Source organism: Cavia porcellus, unplaced genomic scaffold (assembly GCF_034190915.1).
Source record: "Cavia porcellus strain 051 isolate PalLab524CR breed Dunkin Hartley unplaced genomic scaffold, mCavPor4.1 scaffold_33, whole genome shotgun sequence".
NCBI classification, from domain to species: Eukaryota; Metazoa; Chordata; class Mammalia; order Rodentia; family Caviidae; genus Cavia; species Cavia porcellus.
The window spans coordinates 5,757,227-5,777,084 of NW_026947516.1; the positions used below are offsets into that span (position 1 = coordinate 5,757,227).

At 39.2% G+C, this 19,858-nt stretch overlaps 1 long non-coding RNA gene across 1 annotated transcript in view; it reads right to left on the reverse strand.

Annotated features, from left to right (window-relative positions):
• Positions 1-2,408: 2,408 nt before the first annotated feature.
• Positions 2,409-19,858, reverse strand: part of LOC101788420 (uncharacterized) — a 103,969-nt gene continuing 86,519 nt past the window's right edge. The window contains exons 4-6 of the long non-coding RNA XR_010045416.1: positions 4,823-4,919; positions 4,167-4,310; positions 2,409-2,576 (exon numbers count right to left, since the gene is read on the reverse strand). This is a non-coding gene — a long non-coding RNA (uncharacterized LOC101788420). The remainder of the gene's footprint in view (positions 2,577-4,166; positions 4,311-4,822; positions 4,920-19,858) is intronic.

A 19,858-nucleotide genomic window follows, 5' to 3' on the forward strand; every position in this document is an offset into this window, starting at 1 on the left:
AGATATTTATCAATAAATGGGCACAGCTTGAGACCATACTCATAAGTGAAATAAATCAATCTCGCATGTATGAATACCGAATAGTTTCCCTAATGTAAGTAGTGATTCAAATATATAAAAATATGTGGTAATCATGATTCCCCATTATGTGGCCTTGAAGCCTTATAAAGTTTTTACTTATTAATTGGAAAGGCTTTATTCTGGGCTTCTTGATATGGAAATACTTGAAGCTATAGTACATGAAGTTTTATTCAAATATTTCAAGGAAAAAGCCAGACACTATGGTAACTACTATTAAGTCGGGTTATTTGGTGGTGAACCACTAGATTGCTGAAACAGTCATGCTTTGACCTGTATTGTTATATTGTTATGTCCTGTTTTATCTCAATCTATGCCTTATTCATTAAAAAATTATTAAGTTATTTTTTATGTTTTTTTTAATTAAGGGGAAAAATTAAAAAAAAATTAGCAGGGTATATAATAATAACTTTTTTGATTTCCTATTAACTTGTTTTGAAGTCCTGTAATACTCCCACGATCTTGTTTTCACTCATTAGACTCTGTTCCATTCTGTATGATAGTATCAAGTTTGAGGGTATAGGCAACTACTTTGAAGGCAATAAGATTCACTAAGATGCCCATTCTAGTTTGACTATTGTCTCCTTTGGAAGTCCTGTAATTTTTACAGTGCTTAATTTTATTGGTTTTGTTCTCTACTGTTTTGTTCAACTTTATAATATATAATGAGATAGACAATTCTTTTTAAGGAAACAAGAGACATTGTTGATAACCATTGTTGATGACCTTGTACTCTGTTTTACATCATGTGCTATGTCTTTCCTTGGTTTGATTGACAGCTTTGTTTTGCCACATTTGACTTTATTCTCTCCTCCCCCCCAAAAAAGTAATAAGAACTAAGAAGTAATAAAACCCAAAATGTGTAAATTTTGTTGTAAAAAAGAGAGGGAAATAAAGAGTTCTGAATGATACAACAGCAAGAGTGTTTAGGGGTGTTAAATAGCTAACCATATTAATGTTTTTGGTTGGATCACTGAACACAACTGTTTGCAGTCTCCCTGTTTGAGTGTCCACTTTGTATGCTTTGATACTGTGATTTGAGCAACTATCTCTAAGATGATAATATGTAATTTATTAACCGGTGATTTCTTACTTTTTTTTTTTTGTAGTTCTGTATTACTTGTACCCTTACACTGCTTTGTTTTGTTTTGTTTTTTCTCTTTTTCCTTTTAAATAAAATTTTAAAAAATGACTGGAAAAAAAAAAGATGTATGTACTCAAGATACAACTATTCCATACGGCAAATAAAGTACAAGTTACCTTGAAGTTTAATGTAATGTGTTTATTGTGTATTATTTACCAACTAATGTTTAAATAGTACTTGATAATTTCTGGAAATTTCAATTCAAATAATCATTTTACATGATCATTTGCAACAAAGTAGAAATTATTTCTCCTTTCATAATAAAGGAGCCTTTCATGGTCAAGTGAGATCCGAAATTTACCCATAGCAATATAGCAAATAAGTGAATACCTTTGACTTCAATTCATGGATTCTTATCATAAAAGTCACGGTAAGAAATATGTAAAAGAAAAACAGGCTAAAGTAATTAAATACAAGACAATGACTAGTTTGAGGCAAATTTTTTAGGATACAAGGCATTCCAGGCTTTCAAAAATTACACGCCAATTTCAGTTTTGCTGATTGTCTGCTCTGTGATTTGTAAGAAAACATTTTTATTTCTCTGCCTGACATATAACAGGCTCCTACTTTCAGGAAGGTAACTGATGGGCTCACATTTTCAGTGCCATCACTGATGGGAGGATACTATCTGTCTGTTACCTTTCTCAGTCCCTCCTTATCACAAACAGAGGAAGAGTCCATACATACGTGAAAAGTTCCAAAACTTTAGACAACATATAATTCTGACTTGCCTAACTCTGACTAACCTAGTTTCTCAGAAATACCTAATCTTCCCAGATTATTTTCACATGGAAATATTCTTTTTACTCTCTTATCACCTTGAAGTTTTAGTTCACATCACTGATTCCATCAAGTTTTGTGGTTGCTTTCTTCCCCTATCTATGATTTTTGGGAAAGGCTTAAGGAGAGCTGCGTACTACATGATTTTACAAAAACAGCTTAACAAAAAGAACAGGAGCATGAAGATATAGCCTGGCAAGTAGGAGGCCCTGGATTCAATCTTGGGGAGGGGGGACAGGAGGGTTTTAGGAAAATTTATCTAGATTACACAGGCCACTTCAGAAAACCTGATTCCTTCTCAGATACTTCAAATATTTTTTTAAAAAAATACTATATTTCAGTGTGCTGCCTAAAAATATATTTCTTTTAATTTCAAAATTTAAATATAATTGCTATCACGGCCTTTGAAATATTATAGTTATTTTACAGTCATTCTTTAGTCCTACCTGCCCTGTGGATGTCAAAGCAAGTGAAGACTGGCTCCCAGCACAAACTTTGCAAATGAACATTCCTTTTAAAGCTTCAATAACTTTAGGTTTATACACTCTGTTGGTGTCACCATGGCCAAGCTTACCTATAAAAAACAAACATATTTTCAAGTTAAGCATTTTACTTATTCTAAAGACCTCATATTCTGTTATAAATATTAAAGTTGACAAAGTGCTCTAAACTTTTCATCACTTATCTGACAGATGTTGAAAACTGACAACAAAGCTTATTAACAAATGAGCATTTTTGTTACAAGAAAGTTACCAACCAGCTACTAATCACTTTCTGTATCTTAACCTCATGCAATTAGAATCATTTTAAAGAGATATGGAAAAGTCTTTTTTTTTTTCTTTCTTCCCCTTTAATGGCCGTATCTCTTAACTTCAACAATACACAGGTTCTTGTTGGATGCGGTGGTGCACACCTGTAATCTCAGCACTTGAAAGGCTGAGGTAGCAGGATCTTCACAAGTATGGTAGAGGTCATCCTGGGCTACATAGTAAATTCCAGGCCAGCCTGAACTACACAGTAAGACACTGCCTCAAAAACAACAAAAACAAATAAACAACAAAAAGCTAACACGTAGCTTCTAGACAAAAATATGTATTCATGTAATTTTTTAAAACTACAAGTTATTTTCAATATAAACTTTTTAAAATTATCTTTAGTGTGTGAGGTACTGAGGATTAAATCCAAGGCCTTCACACTGAGCTACACCCCCAGCTTTTTTTCCAAATTTTGTTTTTTATTTTGAAACAGAAACTCATGAAGAAGCCAGGAATGGTGGTGCACACCTATAATCCCAGCATTCAGAAGGCTGACACTGAAGAATCATTGCAAATTCAGGATACTAAATTCATTCAAGGCTAGTGGGACCCTGTCTCTAAAAAGATCTTGTGAAGTTACCAGATTGTCCAAACTAGGCTCAAACTTGTAATTCTCCCACTTCACCTCTCAGAATGCTTGGATTACAGACAAAACTTTCCGCACTTTGAAATTTACTTTTCGTATCTACACTTTTGAGGGATACAAGCAGTTGAGCATTCACACTGCTAGTGGAAGTGACTAATTAAAGTGAGCAATGATTTAGTCATTCATTGCAATGCTTTAATACTGAAAAAACCACAAACCATGTAGGTACTCGACAATTGGAAGGCAGTTTATAAATCATACTGAAGACACATGAAAATATCGATCCTTTTACAACTGTTAATAGGACATTGGTTGATATAGAAAAGATACTCATAAAAAACAGTCTCATTTGGGCTGGAGATTTAGTTCAGCAGCACAAGCACCTGCAAGCACATGGTCATGAGTTCGATCCCTGATACTGATAAAAAAGTCTCATTAAATCTAACAGGTTATAAAATATCTATGAAAATACACATGTCTACTTTAGCTTTTAAATACATCAATAGAGACATACATATAAATATTTCTGCGTGTGTGTTTGTATATGTAGATATATATAGAGAGAGATATGCAAGTCTACCTACCAAATGTTAACAATAGTTAAGACAATATTGGTAGGAGTAGAGTTTAATTTTTATTTCTGTTCATGTGGAGTTTTTCTATACTACAAACATGTCACTGAAAAATAAATCTTTTTTTAAATAAATCTTTTAAAAAGTCAAGAAGAAAGGCCAAAGCAACTGATAAATAATTTTTTACATACCATTGTCTCCTCCTCCAAAAGACCACACAGTTCTTCCATCTTTAGACAGAGCAATAGTATGTGAACTGCCACAAGAAACCTCTCCAACATTGCTAATGTCTTTTACTAACGTTGGAATGTTACGGCTATTGCTATCACCATGACCTTACATGAAAAACACAATGAAGAAGCAGTGTTAACTCCTTTTCTATAGGAAATCATTGCAAAAGTAGAATAAACATCACAAGTTATTTTGAAGTGCATTTAAATATGACAAGTGGAATCATTCCTAGCATCTTCTTAATCAGTCATTCAGTAGAACAACTGGGGCATCCAGACACCAGTGAAGCATCTGACATTCTATTAATGGTGCTAGAATCATGCTTGTATCAACTTGTTTCCATGACCCAGTAGATTATAACATCATATCATGAAGGTATGTCTCTTATTCCTAAAGCTGTACAGTGCCTGGCCATAATATAAGCTCTAGGTTAAAAACTTACTAGATTTAATTACATTTTACATAACAGCATGAGCCTGTAGGTATAAAAACTATATGCCCCTGAGCTTAAAATTAACATAATAAATGGTCTATATATCTATTCTCACAGCTTCTCAGTAACTAATCATTTTTATTTTCTGCAAGAATAGCTTTAATTTTTTAAAAAAAAATTTACCTAGTCTTCCAAAGTCTCCTTCGCCCCATGTATATAATTCACCATCCTCTGCAACAGCACCACTGTGTCGGTATCCAGCTGACACACAAACAACTACCTGCATGACACACACGGGAGTTTAAAGAGCACAGATGCTAAAACACACAGTCTGTACACTTCAAAGATACTAATATTCTACTAAGACTTCAAGATATTAATAGTCACAGCACTTTCAGAAACTATTCTAATATGGAAACTACACTCAGGACAAGACATGGGTGTTTTGATTACTTGTAAGGTAGTCAAGGAAGTGTCTATGTTCTACTTGCCAAGGAACAAACCTTGGCTTCCACCCACGTGAGAGAACTTTTCTCAATTTATGTAAAGGCACTGCAAGGGCTGGCAGGATCTCTAAAGATATCAGTCTAAATACTTGTAGAAATACCAAACGTATCTTGGCTTAGAGTAGGAAAGATCACAGTCCTTTCAGAACAATAATAAACTCCATTCCCAATACTGAGGAATGAACCCAAGGATGCTCTACCATGGAGTGACATCCCCAGCTCTTTTTATACTTTGAGACATGTTCTCATTAAGTTGCCCAGGCTCATCTGGAGCTCGTGACCCTACTGCCTCAGGGTCCTAAATAGCTAGGATTACAGGCACACTCCACAGTACCTGGTTAACAATTTTTACATATATAGTTAGCACAAAATATCTAGATCTAGCTGATCAAGAAAATCTCATTGTGGGGCCGAGGATTTAGCTCAGCAGCATAAGTGCCTGCCTGGCAAGCATGAGGTCATGAGTTCAATTTCTGGTATAAAAGAAAAGAAAATTATTATAAACTGGGTGTGGTGGCACATGGTAATTACCCTGACACTCAAGAGGCTGAGGCAGTAGGATCACAATGAGTCCAAAACCAGCCTCAATACACAATGAGTTTCTGAACTACACAAGACCCTGTCTCAAAAACAAAATCTTATATAATAGATCTCTTATTATATAATAAAGAGATTGATTATTACCAATTTAGAAAACTCAAAAGCAATATATAGGCGTCTATTAATTAAGGGGGTAAAGAATCAAGGGAGTAAAGATGTACAGTACATCAATATAATGCAGTTCTAACACTGATAGAAATCATAGCAACCAAAAATTTGAAAAAAATAACTGCACTAAAAGCTCCATATCTATTTAACCTCCAAATATTAAACCACACTGTAGGAAACTAAATATGAGATTAAATTAAAAATATTCAGCACCAGGCAGGGAAGGGAGGTGGTGGTGGCACTGTAATCCCTGCACTTGAGAGGCTAACGCAGGAGGATCAATGTAAGTTTGAGGTCAGCCTGAGCTGCTACTGAGTTCAAAGCCACTCTGAACAGCAGAGGAAGACTCTGTCTCAAAAAAAATCAGCATATAATAGATTAAATAGATGCTAAAAACTTGTGAAATGTTTCTCAATTTAAAATTGTATGATATTTTTCCTTTATCATATTTGTACTATTATTTGTTTTGTGGTATTGGCTATTGTATTCAAAGCTTCACACAGAGGCTTGGCAAGCCCAAACACCTGAGCTATACCTTCAGCAACCCCCCCCCACCCTTGTTTTATCTACAGGGTCTGAGTTTGTCAGGGTGGCCTAACACTTGGAATCCTCCTGCCTCAGCCGCCCATTAGCCAACAGTACAGACATACACCACCACACCCCACACTACTTTTTTTTTTTTGTTTTTTAATTTTATTTTGAAAGTAGTAAAATACAACAGATCAAGACAGAATAAAGCCAACTAAAATCGTACAGTGCAATTGGTACAGAACTTCACAGCAAGTTACCGGGATAACAGTAATAAGTATCACAGTATATTTCATTATCTTTACAATAGTTGTTCTTTCAACCACATATATCAAAATAAAATGAAATACAGAATATTACAGAACTTATCAAAACAGAATATTGAATAGAGCAGTACCATTAATCAAAATAGAGCAAAACAGTTACAAAAATATTTGCCTTCAAAGAGATGGCAGAAGGAAATCCCCCTTATTTGCTATGGTCAATCTCCCAGGTGATGCTCAGATTTCTGGTTCCCATTTGCTAATGGGGGGACAGAAGAAGTAGGGTAAGGAAAGTGGGATATTTGACTGTGGACCATGCACCAGTAGCTTCACTACTGCTTAGCAGGGAGGCAGGCTGGTTGCTTCGCATGTTCCAACATAGTGTGGATCTCAGAAGACACTGGTGGTTCTCCCCATGAAGGGGCTGTAGTCTGCCACACCACTGCTGCTTACCAAGGAGGGGAGCTGCTTGCTCGGTTTCCCAGGGTCCTAAGTTCCAACATGGTACAGATCTCAGGAGACACTGGTGATTCTCCCCCTGGAAGGGCCCAGCCGGCCACACCACCACCGCTTACCAGGGAAGGGAGCTGCTTCCTTGGTCTCCCAGGGTCCTAAGTTCCAACATTGTGCAAATCTCAGAAGACACTGGTGGTTCTCCCCCTGGAAGGGCCGTAGTCTTCCACATCACTGCTGCTTACCAGGGAAGGGAGCTTCTTGCTTGGTTTCCCAGAGTCCTAAGTTCCAACATGGCGTGGATCTCAGGAGCTGCTGGTGGTTCTCCCCCTGGAAGTGGTGCAGTCTGCCACACTGCAGCCTCTTACCAGGGAGGGGAAATGCTTGCTTGGCTTCCCAGCATTCTAAGTTGCAACATGGCGTGGATCTCAGGAGACACTGGTTGTTCTCCTCCTGGTAGGGCCACAGTGCCGCCGCTTACCAGGGAGGCATGCTTCTTGCTTGGTTTTCCAGGGTCCTAAGCTCCAACATGGCATGAATCTCAGGAGACATTGGTGGTTCTCCCCCTGGAAGGGCTGCAGTCTGCCACACCGCAGCTACTTACCAGGGAGGGGAAATGCTTGCTTGGCTTTCCAGCATCCTAAGTTCCAACATGGCACAGATCTCAGAACAGAATTGATTTGAATGATGGTTTTCTCTATCTCCATGGTTAACAACGTTAATAACAACGGCCTCCGGCCTCTGTCAATCTCACTTACTTGTTTAACAATTGGACCTTACATTATAAATGAATTAGTAAATTATGTCAAAGTTCAGATTCATAAAACTCATGATTTTAAAGACACAAGTTTATGAACAGATACCGCTACTTGAAAACTCCATGAGCCAATCTTTTGGTTCACTGACAAAAATCAGGGGGAATGTTATGCTCTATGCTTATCACCCTAGTAACCATGTACCCAGAGCACCAACCACATTAGTTATAAATTAACTGAGGTGTGCCATATTGTTCTGTATGCATCATCACCTTAGTAACCTGTTTGCTGTGTCAACCATTGTTCCCTTTGTGAAGAGACAAATGATGATGTGTCAACCTTTGTTCACCAAGGGCTGTAACTTAAGAAAAAATAAAAAGGCCTACTACCAACTGTGAAACATCTCTGACCTCAAGCAAAGGGAAACAAAGGCCTTCCTAATTCCTGCTCTGTCAGGTCACTCAGTTAATGTGCTATAAAAATCTGTCAAAATTCTGATTTAGTTGCACAGCTTTGCAAACTCTATCTTCTCTATGCCACTGGGTACTAGCTTAAATAAAGAGCTCTCTTACAGACATCTTGCCCTCCCCCCCTTGACAACAAACAACATCATGGGGCTACAACACTGACCACCTCCCTGATGTGTGGGAAACTCCCTAGAGCTGCTGCCCCATGCCTGTGTCCTATTATACTGGCCCCACAGGTCCTCACACACCTTGATGGGATTAATTACTGGTAGGTCACTCTGATTGGCAGGGCCAGGCTCCCTCTCTGTAATCTCTAAATGGCATTTGGGGAACACGACTCTCTCCCCTGTCCCTCTAGCTCCAGACACGGGGATCCAAGGGATCTCAGGGCCACCAGGATGCCCTTACTGCACTCCCAGGGCGAGGAGACCAAATTCACAGTGTGTATGGGCGAAGGCCTGAGCCCAGAGTCCAGGGGAAGACAGAAGATGAGGCTTGACAGGGTGGCATTAGGGTCAAATGAAACCCACTCTCGTTAACCATTACCATCACTTTTTTTTTTTGTCTTTTTCTTTTTTATCGGTACCAGGGATCGAACTAACGATTGCCTGTTTATAAGGCAGGCGCTTATGCCACTGAGCTAAATCCTCAGCCCCTACCATCACTTCTTAAAGGAGTCTTCATACTAAGTAGGAAGCTTTTCCAGGAAAACCACTCTCCTCTCACCTAGAAAATATCATTTGGTAAAACTTTTTTTTCAGACTGATGTAACTTTCAGGAGATGCCTGTGTGAAGTCCAGTGCTTGGGACCAACTCGCATGGGTAGTCATGCACACGCATACACACACACCTGCACCTGTGAAGTGAGCTTAACGTGAGAGAGCTGGGGCGCAAGGTCACAGTCCGTCTGGGGTCCGGCTTGATAGCGCCCAGGCCAGGCCTGAGCTCAGGATCCCTGATTGCCCTCCTCGCTGGGCTGGCTGGGCTAGCAGTGCGGTGTGGAGCAGAGCAGAGTGGGGATCCCCACCCCAACCCACCCCCGTGCCCTCTGAGCACCCTTGTGGGTGGCTGAGGACTCCCTGCCACAGGCATGGGTGCTGCTGGTTTAGGGGTTTCGGCAGTTTCCTAGGAGACCCTGGGATCCTTGGCTGCCTCCAAGACAGGCTGCAGGAGGGAGTCCCCGAAACGCAGGCTGGTACAGGGGCAAATCACCAAGGGGCCAGTGAACCCCAGACCATGTGTGCCCCTTCCCCTTGTACCCACTGGTGCACGCTAGATGGCTCAGAGAAGGCACGCACCTGGCGGCCCGGGGACACGTGGAGCCCAGCAAGTTGGAGGCCACACAGAGGCCACCATCTGGGCCAGAGCAGCCATTGCGCCTGGAAACGCCATGCCCTGGCACCTAGGCTGTGCCAAGCTGACTGTCGCCGCACGGACCAGGTGGGTCTCCCGGCCCCGCGCGGCTGCAGTGGGCCTCCTGCGGCCCGCACCCCGGACCCACGCTGCTTTCCAAGACCCAGGGCCCCGCGTGCCGCGCGTGGCTGTAGCAGCCTCCGCCCCACCGCACCCAGGCTCTGCACCCCCTAGGGCGCCCGCACGGACCCCTGGCAGACCCCGCCAGACCCGGGCTCCCTGTCCTACTCCCCGACCCTGCGACCTGGCTCCCTGGCCCCATGGCCGCGTTGGAAACCCTTTCACGCTCCCAGCCTCCTCTGCCCTTCTACAGCCTCCTCACAGGTGCTGGTGGATCTCCGCCAGCCCACACTATTGTTTTTAATTGGAAATATTTATACTATGAAAATGAGACATTCAAAGGAATATAACTAATGAAATTAAGGAAGTGTTAGACTAACAAAATATAATTTCAAATAATTGATCTAAAGCTCCCTTACTGAGTCCTATTTCCTGAATCGTACTTCCTGTGTTCTACTTCCAGAATTCTATTTCCTGAATCCTGCTTCTGTGTTCTACTTCCGGAATGTGATTTCCTGAAATCTACTTCCTGTGTTCTACTTTGAGAATTCTATTTCTTGAATCTTACTTCCTGTTTTCTCCTACATGAGGCCTCTTTCTTTAATCCTATTTCCTGTATTCTACTTCCTTAGTTCTATTTCCTGAATCTTGCTTTCTGTGATCTCCTTCCCGAGTTCTATTTCCTGAATTCTACTTCCGGAATTCTATTGCCTGAATCCTACTTCCTGTTTTCTACTTCCAGAATATTATTTCCTGAATGCTACTTCCGGTGTTCTACTTCCGGAATTCTATTTCCTGCATTCTCCTTCCTGTGTAGTACTTACGGATTTGTATTTCCGGATTCCTACTTCCTGTGTTCTACTTCCGAAATTCTATTTCCTGAATCCTACTTCCTATGTTCTACTACTTGAATTAAATTTCATGAATCCTACTTCCTGTGTTCTACTTTCGAAATTCTATTCCTTGAAACCTAATTCCTGTGTTCTACTTCTGGAATTCTATTTCCTGAATCCTACTTCCTGTGTTCTACTTCCAGAATTCTATTTCCTAAATCCTACTTCCGGTGTTCTTGTTCCTGCGTTCTACTTCCTGAATCCTACTTCCTGTGTTCTACTTCCAGAATTCTATGTCCTGAATCCTGCTTCCTCTCTTCTACTTCCTGAGGTGTATTTCCTGAATCCCACTTCCCGTGTTCTACTTCTGGAATTCTATTTCCTGAATCCTACTTCCTGCATTCTACTTCTTGAATTCTATTTCCTGAATCCTAATTCCTGTGTTCTCCTTCCTGAGTTCTATTTCCTGAATCCTATGTGCTGTGATATACTTCCAGAATTCTATTTCCTGAATCCTACTTCCTGTGTTCTCCTCCCACAGTTCTACATCCAGAAGCATAATTCCTCTGTTCTACTTCCAGAATTCTATTTCCTGAATCCTACTTCCTGTATTCTACTTTCAAAATTCTTTTTCCTGAATTGTACATCCTGTATTCTACTTCGGGCATTCTATTTCCTGAATCCTACTTCCTGTATTCTACTTTCTGAATTCTATTTCCTCAGTCCTAAATTCTGTGGCCTCCTTCTTGAGTTCTATTTCTAAATCATACTTCCTGTGTTCTACTTCAGAAATTTTGTTTCCTGAATCCTACTTCCTGTGTTCTACTTCCTGAATTCTATTTCCTGAATCCTGCTTCCTATGTTATCCTTCCTGAATTCTATTTCCTGAATCGTACTTCCTGTGTTCTGCTTTCTGAGTACTATTTCCTGAATTATACTTCCTGTGTTCTCCTTCTTGAGGTCTATTTCCTGAATCCTGTTTCCTGTGTTCTACTTCCGGATTTCTATTTCCAGAATCCTACTTCCTGTGTTCTACATCCAGAATTCTATTTCCTGAAACCTACTTCCAAAGTTCTCCTTCCTGAGTTCTATTTTCTGAATCCTACTTCCTGTGTTCAACTTCCGGAATTCTAAGTCCTGAATCCTGCTTTCTCTGTTCTACTTTATGAGTTCTATTTCCTGAATCCCACTTCCTGTGTTTTACTTCCGGAATTCTATTTCCTGAATCCTACTTCCTGTGTTCTCCTTCCTGAGTTCTATTTCCTGAATCCTACTTCCTGTGTTCTACTAACGGAATTCAATTTCCTGAATCCTACTTCCTGTGTTCTACTTCTGGAATTCTATTTCCTGAATGCTACTTCCTGTGTTCTACTTCCGGAATTCTATTTTCTGAATCCTACTTAATGTGTTCTGCTTTCTGAGTACTGTTTCCTGAATCCTACTTGCTGTGTTCTACTTCCAGAATTCTATATCCTGAATCCTACCTCCTGTGTTCTCCTTCCAGAGTTCTATTTCCTGTATTCTAATTCCTATGTTCCACTTCCGGAATTCTATTTCCTGAATCCTCCTTCCTGTGTTCTACTTCTGGAATTCTATTTCCTGTATTCTACTTACTTTGTTCGACTTTCGGAATTCTATATCCAGAATGCTATTTCCTGTGTTCTACTTCCGGAATTCTATTTCCTGAATTGTACTTCCTGTGTTCTCCTTTCTGAGTACTATTTCCTGAATCCTACATACTGCATTCTCTTCTTGAGTTCTATTTCCTAAACCCTACTTCCTGTGTTCTACTTAGGGAATTCTATTTCCGGAATCCTACTTCCTGTGTTCTACTCCTGGAATTCTATTTCCTGAATCCTACCTCCTGTGTTCAACTTCCGGAATTCTATGTCCTGAATCCTGCTTTCTCTGTTCTACTTCCTGAGTTCTATTTCCTGAATCCCACTTTCTGTGTTCTACTTCCGGAATGCTATTTCCTGAATCTTACTTCCTTTGTTCTACTTCCGGAATTGTATTTCCTGAATCCTACTTCCTGTGTTCTTTTTCCTGAGTTCTGTATCCTGAATCCTACTTCCTGTGTTGTACGTCCAGAATTCTATGTCCTGAATCCTGCTTTTGCTGTTCTACTTTCTGAGTTCTATTTCCTGAATCCCACTTCCTGTGTCTTACTTTGGGAATTCTATTTCCTGAATTCTACTTCCTGTGTTCTCCTTCCTGAGTTCTATTTCCTGAATCCTACTTCCTGTGTTCTACATCTGAAGTACAATTTCCTGAAATCTACTTCCTGTGTTCTCCTTCCTGAGTTCTATTTCTTGAATCCTACTTCCTGTGTTTTACTACTGGAATTCAATTTCCTTAATCCTACTTCCTGTGTTCTACTTTCAAAATTCTATTTCCTGAAACATACTTCCTGTGTTCTCCTTCTTGAGTTCTATTTCCTAAATCCTACGTGCTGTGTTCTACTTCCAGAATTCTATTTCCAGAATACTACTCCCTGTGTTCTCCAACATTAGTTCTATTTCCTGAATCCTACTTCCTGGGTTTTACTTCCGGCATTCCATTTCCTGAATCCTCCTTCCAGTGTTCTACCTCCAGAATACAATTTCCTTAATCCTATTTCCTGTGTTCTCCTTCTGGAATTCTATTTCCTGAATCCTAATTCCTGTGTTCTACTTCCGGAAATATATTTCCTGAATCCTACTTCCTGCATTCTACTTCTGGAATTGTATTTCCTGAATCCTAATTCTTGTGTTCTACTTTCAGAATTTATTTCATGAATCCTACTTCCTGTGTTGGATGGTCTGAATTTTATTTCCTGAATTTGACTCCCTGTTTTGTACCTTCGGAATTCTATTTCCTGAATCCTTCCTTGTGGCTTCTCCTTAAGAAATTCTATTTCTTGAATGCTCCTTCCAGTGTTCTACTTCCAGAATTCTTTTTCCTGAATCCTACATCCTGTGTTCTCCTTCCTGAGTTCTATGTCGTGAATCCTACTTCTTGTGTTCTCCTTCTTGATTTCTATTTCCTGAATCGTACTTCCTGTGTTCTACATGCAGCATTGTGTGTCCTGAATACTACTTCCTGTTTTCTACACCCGAAATTCCATTTCATGAATAATACTTCCTGTGTTCTACTTCAGAAATTCTATTTTCTGAATACTACTACCTGTGTTCTACTTCCGGAATTCTATTTCCTGAATCCTACATCCTGTGTTGTACTAACGGAATTTTATTTCCTGAATCCTACTTCCTGTGTCCTAACTTCCGGAATTCTATTTCGTGAATCGTCCTTCCAGTGTTCTACTTCCAGAATTCGATTTCCTGAATCCTACTTTCTGTGTTCTACTTCTGGAAATCTATTTCCTGAATCATACTTCCTGCATTCTACTTCTGGAATTGTATTTCCTGAATCCTAATTCTTGTGTAATTCTACTTTCAGAATTTATTTCATGAATCCTACTTCCGGTGTTCGACGTCCTGAATTGTATTTCCTGAATTCGACTTCCTGTGTTATACTTCCGGAATTCTATTTCCAGAATCCTTCTTTGTGAGTTCTCCTTAAGGAATTCTATTTCCTGAATGCTCCTTTCAGTGTTCTACTTCTGGAATTCTTTTTCCTGAATCCTACATCCTGTGTTCTCCTTCCTGAGTTCTATGTCCTGAAACCTACTTCTTGTGTTCTCCTTCTTGAGTTCTACTTCCTGAATCCTACTTCATTTGTTCTACTTGCATCATTGTGTGTCCTGAATACTACTTCCTGTTGTCTATGTCCGGAATTCTATTTCCTGAATCCTCCTTCCTGTGTTTTTCTTCAGAAATTCTATTTCCTGAATCCTACTTCCTGTGTTCTACTTTCTGAATTCTATTTCCTGAATCCTACTTCTTGTGTTCTACTACCGAAATTCAATTTCCAGTATCCTACTTCCTGTGTTCTTCTTCCAGTATTCTATTTTTGAATCCCATATCCTGTGTTCTACTTCCAGAATTTTATTTCCTGAATGCTACTTCCTGTGTTGTACTTCCTGAGTTCTATTTCGTGAATCCTAATTCCTATGATCTACTTTCAGAATTCAATTTGGAGAATCGTAATTTCTGTGTTCTACTTTTGGAATTCTGTTTCCTGAATCATACTCCCTGTTTTCTACTTGCAGAATTCTATATGCTGAATCCTACTTCCTGTGTTCTACTCCGAAATTCTATTTCTTGAATCCTCCTTCCAGTGTTCTACTTCCGGAATTCTATTTCCTGAATCCTACTTCCAGTGTTCTACTTCTGGAATTCTTTCTGCTGAATCCTACTTAATGTGTTCTCCTTTCTGAGTACTATTTTCTGAATGCTACTTCCTGTGTTCTCCTTCTTGATTTCTATTTCCTGAATCTTATTCCCTGTGTCCTAACTTCCAGAATTCTATTTCCTGAATGCTACTTCCTGTGTTCTACTTCTGGAATTCAATTTCCTGAATCCTACTTCCTGTGTTCTCTTCCTGAGTTCTATTTCCTAAATCCTACTTACTGTGTTCCCCTTCTTGATTTCTATTTCCTGAATCCTGTTTCCTGTGTTCTACTTCAGGAATTCTATTTCCTGAATCCTACATCCTTTGTTCTACTTCCGTAATTCTATTTCCTGAATCCTACTTCCTGTGTCCTAACTTCTGGAATACAATTTCCTGAATCCAACTTCCTGTGTTCTGCTTCCGGAATTCTATTTCCAGAATCCTACTTTCTGTGTTCTCCTTCCTGAGTTCTATTTCCTGAGTCTTACACTCTGTGTTTTACATCCGGAATTCTATTTCCTGAATCCTGAATCCTCCTTCCAGTGTTCTACTTCCAGAATTCGAATTCCTGAATCCTATTTCCTGTGTTCTACTTCCACAATTCTATTTCCTGAATCCTAATGCCTGTGTTCTACTTCCGGAACTCTATTTCCTGAATCCTACTTCCAGCGTTCTACTTCCAGAATTTTATTTCCTGAATCCTACTTCTTGTGTTCTACTTACAGAATTTTATTTCATGAATCCTACTTCCTGTTTTCGACTTCCACAATTCGATTTCCTGAATTCGACTTCCTGTGTTGTACTTGTGGTATTCTATTTCCTGAATCCGAATTCCTGTGTTCTCCTTCCAGAATTCTATTTCCTGAATCCTTGCTGTGTTCTACTTCCAGAATTCTATTTCCTGAATCCTACTTAATGTGTTCTCCTTTCTGAGTACTATTTCCTGAATCCTTCTTCCTGTGTTCTCCTTCTTGAGTTCTATTTCTTGCATCCTATTTCTTGTGTCCTAACTTCTGGAATTCTATTTCCTATATCCTACTTTCTGTGTTCTACTTCCAGAATTCTATTTCCTGAATCCTACTTCCTGTGTTCTCCTTCCAGAATTCTATTTCCTGAATCCTTGCTGTGTTCTACTTCCAGAATTCTATTTCCTGAATCCCACTTAATGTGTTCTCCTTTCTGAGTACTATTTCCTGAATCCTTCTTCCTGTGTTCTCCTTCTTGAGTTCTATTTCTTGCATCCTATTTCTTCTGTCCTAACTTCTGGAATTCTATTTCCTAAATCCTACTTTTTGTGTTCTACTTCCAGAATTCTATTTCCTGAATCCTACTTCCTGTGTTCTCCTTCCTGAGTTCTATTTCGTGAATCTTACTTCCTGTGTTTTACTTCCAGAATTCTAATTCATGAATCCTCCTTCCTGTGTTTCACTTCCGAAATACTATTTCCTGAATCGTACTTCCTGTGCTCTACTTCCGGAATTTTATTTCCCGAATCCTATATCCTGTGTTCTATTTCCGGAATTCTATTACCTGAATCCTATATCCTGTGGTCTCATTCTTGAGTTCTATTTCCTAAATCCTAATTCCTGTGTTCTACTTCCTGAGTTCCATTTGGTGAATCCTAATTCCTATGTTCTACTTCTGGAATTGTATTTGATGAATCCTACTTTCTGTGTTCTCCTTTCAGAATTGTAAATCCTGAGCCCTACTTCCTGTGTTCTACTTGAGTAATTCTCCATCCTGAATCCTACATTCTTTGTTCTACTTCCGGAATTGTATTTCCTGAATCTTACTCCCTGTGTACTCAATCCTAACGCCTATTTCCTGAGTCCTATTTCCTGTGTTATCCTTCCTGATTTCTATTTCCTGAATCCTACTTCCTGTATTCTACTTCCAGTATACTATTTCTGGAATACTACTTCCGGTGTTCTACTTCCAGAATTGTATTTCCTGAATCCTATTTTCTGTGTTCTACGTCTGGAATTCGATTTCCTGAAATCTACTTCCTGTGTTCTACTTCAGGAATGTTATTTCCTTAATGTTACTTCCTATATTCTCCTACATGAGGCCTATTTTGTGAATCCTACTTCATGTGTTCTACTTCCTGAGTTCCATTTCCTGAATCTTACTTCCTGTGTTCTACTTCAGGAATTCTATATCCTGAATTTTATTTCTTGTTCTGCTTTAAGAATATTATTTCCTGAGTCCTACTTGCTGTGTTCTACTTCCCTAATTCTATTTCCTGAATACTACTTACTGTGTTCTAATTCTGGAATTCTATTTTCTGAATGCTAAGTCCTGTGTTCTCCTTCCTGAGTTCCACATCCTGAATCCTAATTCCTGTGTTGTACATGCGGAATTGTATTTACTGGAAGGTTCTTCCTTTGTTCTCCTTCCAGAATACTATTTCCTGAATTCTACTTCCTGTGTTGTACTTCAGAAATTCAATTTCCTGAATCCGAATTCCTTTGTCCTACTTCAGGAATTCTATTTCCTGAATCCTACCTCCTGTGTTCTACTTCCAGAATTCTATTTCCTGAATCCAACTTCCTGTGTTCTACTTTTTCTGTTCTATTTCCTGAATCTTACTTCTTGTGTTCTCCTTCATGAGACCTATTTCCTGAATCCTGCTTCTTGTGTTCTCCTTCCTGAGTTCTCTTACCTGAATCCTATTTCCTGTGTTCTACTTTCGGAATTCTATTTCCTCTATCCTACTTCCTGTATTCTCTTTCGGGAATTGTACTACCTGAATCCTGCTTCTGGGTGTTCTACATTCTTAGTTCTATTTCCTGAATCTTGCTTCGTGTGTTCTACTTCCGGAATTGTATTTCATGAATCCTACTTCCTGTGTTCTACTTCCTTAATTCTATTTGCTGAATCCTGCTTCCTGTAATCTACTTCTGGAATGCTATTTCATGAATCCTACTTCGTATGTTCTACCTCTGCAATTCTATTTGCTGAATCCTACTTTCTTTGTTCTACTTCCGGAATTCTAATACCTGAATCCTACGTCCTGTGTTGAACTTGTGCAATTCGGTTTCTTGAATCCTAATTCCTGTGTTCTACTTCTGGAATTGTATTTCCTGAAGCTTACTTCCTGTGTACTCCTTCCTAAGGCCTATTTCCTGAATCCTACTTTCTGTGTTCTACTTCCTGAATTCTATTTCCTGTGTTCTCCTTCCTGATTTCTATTTCCTGAATTCTACTTCCTGTGTTCTATTCCGGAATTCTATTTCCAGAATACTACTTTGGGTGTTCTACTTCCGGAATTCTATTTGCTGAATCCTACTTCCTGGGTTCTAACTCTGGAATTCTATTTCCTATATCTTACTTCCTATGTTCTCCTTCCTTAGTTTTATTTCCTGAATTCTACTTCTGGTGTTCTACTTCCGGATTTCTCTTTCCTGAATCATACTTCCTGTGTTCTACTTCCAGAATTCTATTTCCTAAATTCTATTTCCTACGTTCTCCTTCCTGAGTTCTACTTCCTGAATCCTACTTCATGTGTTCTACTTCCGGAATTCTATTTCCCGAATCCTACTTTCAGAGTTCTACATACGAAATTGTATTTCCTGGATCCTACTTCCTGTGTGCTACTTACGGAATTCTATTTTTGCATACAACATCCTGTGTTCTACTTCTGGAATTCTATTTCCTGAATCCTACTTCCTGTGTTCCACTTCCGGAATTCTATCCTACATGTGTGTTCTCCTTTCTGAGTACTATTTCTTGAATCCTACTTCCTGTGTTTTCCTTCTTGAGTTCTATTTTCTGAATACTATTTCCTGTGTTCCACTTCAGAATCCTATTTCCTGAATCCTACTTCTTGTGTTCTACTTCCTGATTTGTATTTTATGAATCCTAAATCCTGTGATCTACTTCCGGAATTCTATTTGCCGAGTCCTACTTTCTGTGTTCTACTTCCGGAATCCTATTTCTGAATCCTACTTCCTGTGTTCTACTTGCAGAATTCTATTTCCTGAATCCTACTTCTTGTGTTCTACTTCCGATATTCTATTTCCTGAATTTTACTTTCTGTGTTCTACTTCCGGAAGATAATTTCCTGAATCCTACTTCCTCATTTGTACTTCCGGAATTCTATTTCCTGAATCCACATTCCTGTGTTCTCTTTCTAGATTTCTATTTCCTGAATACTACTTCCTGTGTTCTACTTATGAAATTCTATTTCCTGAATCCTACTTCCTGTGTTTTACTTCCCGAATTCTATTTGCTGAATCCTACCTCCTGTGTTCTACTTCGGTAATACGATTTCCTGAAATCTACTTCCTGTGTTCTACTTCCGTAATTCTATTTCCGGATTCCTACTTCCTGTGTTCTCCTTTATGAGGCCTATATCCTGAATTCTAAGTCCTGTGTTGTATTTATGGTATTCTATTTCCTGAATCCTACCTCCTGTGTTCTACTTCTTGTGCTCTATTTCCTCAATCCTACTTCTTGTGATTTACTGAATGCGCCCTATTTGCTGAACTCTATTTCCTCTGTTCTCTTTTCTTAGTTCTATTCTAAATCCTACTTACTCTGTTCTACTTCCGGAATTCTATTTCCTGGATCTTACTTCCTGTGATCTCCTTCCAGAATTGTATTTCCTGAATCCTACATCCTGTGTTCTACTTCAGAAATTCAATTTCCTGAATTCTACTTGCTGTGTTCTACTTCGGGAATTCAATTTCCTGAATCCTACTTCCGCAATTCTATTTTCTGAATCCTACTTCGCCTGTTCTACTTCCAGAATTCTATTTCCTGAATCCAACTTCCTATGTTCTACTTTCTGAGTTCTATTTCCTGAATACTACCTCCGGTGTTCTACTTCCGGACTTCTATTTCGGGAATACTACTTCCTGTGTTCTACTTCTGGGATTCTATTTACTGAATCCTACTTACTGTGTTCCACTTCCTGAGTTCTATTTCGTGAATCCTGCTTCCTATGTTCTAATTCCTGA